This window comes from Neovison vison, chromosome 3 (assembly GCF_020171115.1).
Source record: "Neovison vison isolate M4711 chromosome 3, ASM_NN_V1, whole genome shotgun sequence".
Classification (NCBI taxonomy): Eukaryota; Metazoa; Chordata; class Mammalia; order Carnivora; family Mustelidae; genus Neogale; species Neogale vison.
Genome location: NC_058093.1, coordinates 13711711 through 13718762, shown reverse-complemented (window position 1 = coordinate 13718762; position 7052 = coordinate 13711711). Strand labels below are relative to the sequence as shown.

Here is a 7052-nt window from a genome sequence, read left to right as displayed (position 1 = left end):
TTGCAGGCTCAGAGATGGCACATTGCCTGGCAGCAGAAAGTTCGCACGCACTGTGTGCCAAAGGTGACGGCTCGGGAAAATCTTCCTGAGAGGACTTAAACCAGCCGCGAGCTGAGTCGGGGTGGGGCTGCGGCTGCAACAAGCAGACTGTTGCGAAACTGTGTGCTGAGCCTTCAGACTAGTTTTACCCAGATCGTATATTGGGGAACGTTGTGGGGAATCATAAAAGATACCAATTTATTTCCTCCTACCCCACTGCACCTTTCGGGGTTGCAACCATGTAAAAACAGCGTGGACACTAGGATCAACTGGCGCCGCTTGCCAATGACGTCATTTGCGGGGCGGACGGGACTACCGTTAGGGTATAGCCCGTAGAAGCAGAAGATATTCTAGCCTTTTCCCTGTAAAGAGTAGCGAACTCATCCTTCTGACTTCTGCAGTTTGAGGTGGCAGCAAAATGCCTGCTGCTCCGGGTCACTTTCCTCACCATCTGTTACCATGGAAGCTCCCGGGTAGTTAGGCCCCGGCGACTCCATGTTACGTCACCGTCCAAGCGCGTTTTTTTAGGCCTGGTGGCTCCGCCCTATCCTGAGGGAGGGGCAGTACTCCCGAGGACATTACCCACAGTGCCTAAGGCCTCTTGGATAATTTTGATCCCTATCAGACGCCGTCGGCGTCTAACTCCACCTATTTCAGGGGGCGATCCCGGCCCGCCTTCACACTAGCTGGCCGCCCCGCCCCCCCAGAGGCCCCGCCCCCCGGTGAATCAGCTGATCTCAGGGACCCGCTGGGCTGGGAAGCTCGCGCCGGATGCAGACCGCGGTGCTGCCGGTGTAGCGTCAGGTGAGCGAGGCTGAGTCTCCGGTGGGCCCTTGGCTTCGCAGGGCCCCGGCCCGGCTGTCCTGTGTGCGGGAGGCCGGGGTAGGAGAGAGAGGCGGAGGCTCAGACCGAGGCCCGGGAGCGCGCTTGGTGACCCACAGAGACGGCGCCCGCGTCTTCCAAAAGGCTTGCGTCCGACCGTCGGCTCCTGCCCGCCAAGGAGCACCCGACACGGCCCCCTGTCCCGGCCCCAGGTTCTCCCACTCGCCCCCTTACTTCCCTCCCCAGACGGGGTGCCACTGCATTGGTCTGAGCGGCGGGAAGTTCTTTCACGACCCCTTTCCCGCCTCCACCCACAGGTCCTTTCCTTCACCCATTCATGAGGATTTATTGAATGCCCTCTCCAGGCGCTCGGCACCGAAACCGGGGTCCCTGGCCGCGAACCTTGGTGAGTGTCCCAGGCGGGTTTGCCCCAAGGATGCAGATCACAGTGGAGGGTGGACCTGGTGCTTCGTGGGCTTGAAAGGGCGGTTGCTGAAAAAGACAATGACTTTGATAATAAGAATGAGTCGTTTAACCGAGTCCTTTGGCGTGTCAAGTGAGCATCAGAGGGCGAGCAGTTCTTTTAAGAGCCGAAGACGGAAAAGTAACATCGGTCTGTCATTAGGAAAGGTCCCGACGCTATTGTTGGTCCTCTGGGTAGCAGGGCTACTTTGGAGACAAACGGCTGTAGGTTGGCAGGAGTGTTGTACTCTGGCTTACTTAGGGCTTTGATGATGAGGGAAGAGGAAAAACACACCGGCTAAAGCGGCATATTCAAATACAGTATTCTCTCTAGGACGGAAAAAGCAATAACTGTTAAACACAGATCTTTGTCTCTTGCCTTTTAAATTTGTTGGTGGCTATATATGTTCTTTAAAAGGCCTTATAGAATAAAGTAGTGCGATGTGTGTTTATTCGGAACAGGTATCAAAATTCAGCAAGATATTGGTCCACTCCCCCCCCCCCCGCCCCCGGTTTATCATGAATATGAATGATTTCGAGTGACCACTTGACTCTTGGGTTAATGAGTATTTAAGGCAGTGAAAAATTTGCTTTTGCAGTAAATTGCAATATTTTAATCTTAATAATGTAAGCAAGCATGGGCTTTGGTTATGGACATACCTGACATCACATTCACTTATTCTTTGATTTGGGGAAAGTTACTTAACTTTTCTACATTATTTTTCTTCTGAATTGAGGATTAAAGTACCTTTCTCATAAAAGTACCTTTACTTTTAATGGTTCGTGTATTATGACAGTGCTGGCTGTGGTAAATCTTCAGTACATATATATTTCCTATTTTTATAATTATTTCTTCTTCCACTATCTCATGACCCACACTGACTCACTGTTTTCTAAGTGGGAAAGAGAACTGAATATATTTAGAAAAATATAATTCGCTTTTTAAATTCAGGGAATAGTTTCCAGATAATTTACTGATACAGATATCTGATAGTTACAGGAACTAGGTCTTCTGGTTGGTCTGTAGTAACTTTGGTATTCAGTAAGGGTTTTTTAGTGTGAAAGATGCTTTTGGAATCTATACTTAGTTTACATTTATTACTTAGTTTGCGAACTATGAACTGTATTGGCATATTCAGGGTTCATAGTTATAGCAAGAGAAATTAAAATCTGTTTCACAATATTAACATTTGAAAAGATAATGATCCAGAAAATAAAGTACCAAAAGGTCATCTGGTGTTGGGGTGGGGGGTTCCGAGTTGTATCAGGTAATCCTCTTATTTTTTTTAAGTAGATTGAAGCAGTACCAACGGGAATTCTTCTGTTCAGATTTCAGCCTTTCAGAATTTACGTTCTTCTGAGACACTTAATTTTGGGCATTTTGACTGTTAAAGACACAAGAGTGTGTTAAGAACTTCACTGACCCGTGATTTCACTTTTGTGTGATTAGGGGGAGAGAGTTCTATTAATTACTTTTCTACAAAAAGTATGGGTTTAATGCAGTACTGCTGAGTCCATTTTAAGGGTATTTCTGAAGAATATGACTGACTTCTAAAAACCTTTTATAATCTTTTATGAATAGGACACTAGGTAAGGTATGAGTTAAAAAACTACAAAGAAAGGTAAAAATTGGTGATTTTTGAGATGATGTAAAAGAAGGTGTGCTTTTAGGTAGTAAGAGGTTGAGCCTCTTTCTCAGACACTCCGAGGAGTGCTGTGAGGATTTTAATGACTTTCTAGATCATTTAGCCCTTTTTATAACTTTGTGGGATTAAACCTAGCACATATTCCAACTATATTAGAGATTTTACCTGTAGAGCTTTTTGTAAAAGCTGTTTTTCTTTCTTGTTACCCTTCTCTGTTGAAAACCAGATAATTCAGTCATCAGTAATAAGAGAGTAGTCGACTTTGTAGGTTATCAGTCTTTAAGAAAAGGCATAGTAACCACAAATAAAATAGTAACAAACTGTGACATGGTTCTTTTGAATGTTGCATTTATTTTCCTATACCTATCTCTTACACTATATATGTTCAGGTGCTGTCTTTACATTATGTCTGGATGTTCGTTGCATCACACAGTTGGTAGATTAGCTGAGAAGTTGGTACAGTAGCTGAAGTAAGTGATCCACATGGGTAGAGCAAAAATATTTAAATCAGTGAGATAATGAGTACTTGTTTGGGCTCTTGCAGGATTACTCTTTCATATAGACTTCTTTTTCTTTTTCTTTCTTTTTTTTTTTTTAAGATTTTATTTATTTGAGAGAGAGCACTCACACGAGAGTGGGGTGAGGGGCAGAGGGAGAAGCAGACTCCCCACAGAGCAGGGATCCCAATGTGGGGCTCAGCGCTGGGACTCTGGGATCATGACCTGAGCCCAGGGCAGGCAGTTAATCGACTGAGCCACCCAGGCACCCCTAATAGAGACTTCTTTTTTGGAGAAAATGTACAGACTGGGGCAGTTTCATAGAGTTTCAGTTGGCTACCAGAGAATTATGCTCATAGAGATAAACTTTAGTATCGTTAATTTCACTAATCAACTCATGGTTCTCTTTTACATATAATGTAAATAATAAAAATTATTTATTTATTAAATAAAAATTATCAAATAAATTTTGTTCTTTAGCATCCTCATACAGTTCTTCATTTCACATGATCTCTCTGTTAGGAACATGGTGGTTAAACCCAATGATGGCATCTGGATGGGTAACTTTCGTTTTGGGGTTCTTCCGCAACCAAATTTTTGTTGAGTTGAATTCTTAACTAAACTTAGGGCAACTGCCCAGGCAAGCATGCAGCAAAGATGATTATAGCAGTTCTTAAAATAGCAATGAAGTAGAACAATCCAGCTGTACTTTAGTAGGTTAATGGATAAACTATGGTTTATTCATGCAATGAAATCCTATCCCCAAGTAAAAATGAATGAACAAGATCCATACTTATCAACGTGGATACATCTTAAGTGCATAATAATGAGTGAAGAAGCAGGTTGCCAAAGGATGTCTACAATAGGATGCATTTATGCAGTTTTAAAAGAATATAGCTTACCTGTGTATCTAATGAAATACATTAAGGTACAAGAACATACGGAAAATAAAACACATTAAGAATAGTGGCTAACTCTGGGAGGTAAGTTTGGGTGGAGCTCTTTCAGAAAATTGTGTAATGTTTCTTTCTATTTTAAAAATAGTTGAAGCAAATATAAAAATATGTTAACATTTGTTAAAACTGATGGGAGATCAACATGGAGTTAATCATTATTTTTACAGGTTTATGTATAATTAAGATAGTTTGTGAAACTAGCACTTAAATTTTAACTTTAATTCTATTCTCATTTAAGTTCTGTGTAATTAGAGAAAAAAAATTTAAAAATAAATTTTTTATTTATAATTAGGGCTCTCTTCTGGTATGCTTTCTTCATTTTACTTTCTAGTCTCATGGTAGTTGTCTATGGAAAAATAATTCTTTTCTTTATGTAATAGGAAAAGGATGTGCCACTGTAGCTCCACCGTGTAAAGCTTTTTTAAGGAGAGGAGACAGACCAATTATTTAGTCAATTTTATTTTGCTGTTTGACTTGTGCTCCTGTGAAAATGCTTTTCTTAAGATGAGGAATACTTCCTTAAAAGGTTACAGAGGAATTTACATTCTAGAGACTCTTGGGGAATGCAAGCTTACATTGATCATGATCTCTCAAAGGATAGGGGAGCAGAATATATCATAAAGTCCTAAAAGGAATTTGGATAGAGTGACTCAGATACGACATGACCACAGATATCATGTGGTCATTAACACTTATTTTTAAAGTTTGGGTGGTGAAACTGAATTTATACTGTGACTGCAGGTGTCCTAGTTACTGCTCAAAGAAAATCCAATTCTCTCTTAAATAAGTATTAATAAGTAAACATGATGAGCATGTGTTAAATGGTTCAAGTAGTGAATAGTAAATTTAGTAGCTGATCCCTTATTTAACCTCGGTATTTAAACTTGAGTTAAATAAACTTTGATTCCTAATGAAGAATACCTGCTATATGGGGCGCCTGGGTGGCTCAGTCAGTTAAGCATCTGCCTTCAGCTCAGGTCATGATCCCAGGGTCCTGCTTCTCTCTCTGCCTACCACTCCCCCCGGCTTTCTCTCTCTTTCCTCTCTCTCTCTCAAATAAATAAATAAAATCTTAAAAAAGAAAAGAAGAATACCTGTTACTAGCATTTTCAAAATAAGTGGGATTTATGTCTCCAGAACACTATTTTTTGGCATGTATACCCCCTGTTCAGTTATATGGCCCCATGATGACCTTAAGTCCCAGATGTTTTTGATTGGTAAAATAAGCCAACATACTTTGAAATGTATTTGTGTAGTATTATTTTAAAAAAAAATTGTGGCCATTTAAATGAGAGAATAGTAGCAAAATATTAAAGGAATAAACAATTTGTATCAGAAATTATACTCTATCATGTAATAACAGACACAAATTGTTACAGTACCTGAGAATTTGAAATTCAGTTCCTAGTATAATATCCATCAAAATGTTTCATGGAGATTTTAATTTGGGAAAATTATTTTAAAAATTTTGCAGTGGATACAAAAAGGAGCTAAATGGGCATTGCTGGGCGTTTGTTTTACTGTATTTACCCCCCTCCTTGCCCCTCTGCCCATGGGTAATATCCATTTTAGAGGATTTTCACTATCAGAAGAGTGTAGTTTTTGTAATTTTCAAGGGGAAAATAGCAGCTCGTGAGAGAGAGACCGTGAAGTGTTGTGTCCCTGATGGCACCAAATCAGTCTCCATGTACTAAGACAGAGACTGTTATTTCCTGGGTTGTATAATATTTGTGAACTGACATGAAATAAAAGCATCTTCATTGTTAGGAAATACCATCAGCAAACTGAGAGTTTTTATCATAAGTAGATACTTTCCTTTTGTGTCCTATATTGACTTTAATTATAGGTGATGGAAATCTACATCATTTGGAAGTGGCATCTCTCACTGAGTCCTCACTTAAACATAGCCCACTTGTACCTAGTGGTTACTATGGTTACAAGAATGCACCAATGAATAAATCATAGTTCCTGACCTCCAGAAGTTTATAATATATTTTGAATCAATGACTTAGTGAGTGCATTATTCCATTAGTAACAACATAATAAATAATAAGTACTTTCTAGGCTAGCTTTATTCAGTGTGTTAATTTACTAAATCCTTGAACTCTGGGTCAGTATTTAACGGGCCAGTCAGCTCCCATAGTTGTATCACAGACTGCCTTCTGTGTTGTAATTAAGGCTAAGAGGACCGGGATTTGAAGTGGCCTCCGCCTCTGGTGATGGTTGGTTTGTCAAGGCTGCAGCGCAAGGTGAGTGTTCCCCAACCTTCATCAGTGTTGGGAAAGGCTTCCGTGGTGGGATACCCAGGAAGCAGCAGTTACTGGTGTATAGATAGTATAGTAAGTCAGGTCATAATTTGCTTTGATCCATGTATAAATATATTGACTGAGTCTCTAAAAAAATATTCATTGAGCATTTGCCATGTGTGAAATAGTATAGTGTCTTAAATTATTGTTTACTACATTCATTATATAAGGTCTGGTTTACAACATTTAAAATTTTTAAAAAAGATTATTTATTTGAGAGAGAGAGAGAATGAGAGTGTGCCCATGCTGGGCTAGGGGCAGAGGGGGAGAGAGAATCCACAAGCAGACTCCGCACTGTGTGTAGAGCCTGACATGGGGGCTACA

General features: G+C 40.6%; 1 protein-coding gene across 4 annotated transcripts in view; it reads left to right on the top strand.

Annotated features, from left to right (window-relative positions):
* The first annotated feature begins 785 nt into the window (after positions 1-785).
* The window catches only part of ALS2 (alsin Rho guanine nucleotide exchange factor ALS2), a 74501-nt gene continuing 68234 nt past the window's right edge, over positions 786-7052 (top strand). The window contains exons 1-2 of one of the 4 annotated variants that reach the window (XM_044241318.1): positions 786-843; positions 1179-1267. The gene's annotated coding sequence lies outside the window, so the exon portion shown is untranslated. Of the gene's footprint in view, positions 844-940; positions 1268-6611; positions 6672-7052 lie in introns of those variants that run through there. The other 3 variants (XM_044241319.1, XM_044241322.1, XM_044241320.1) reach the window with 3 other exon arrangements.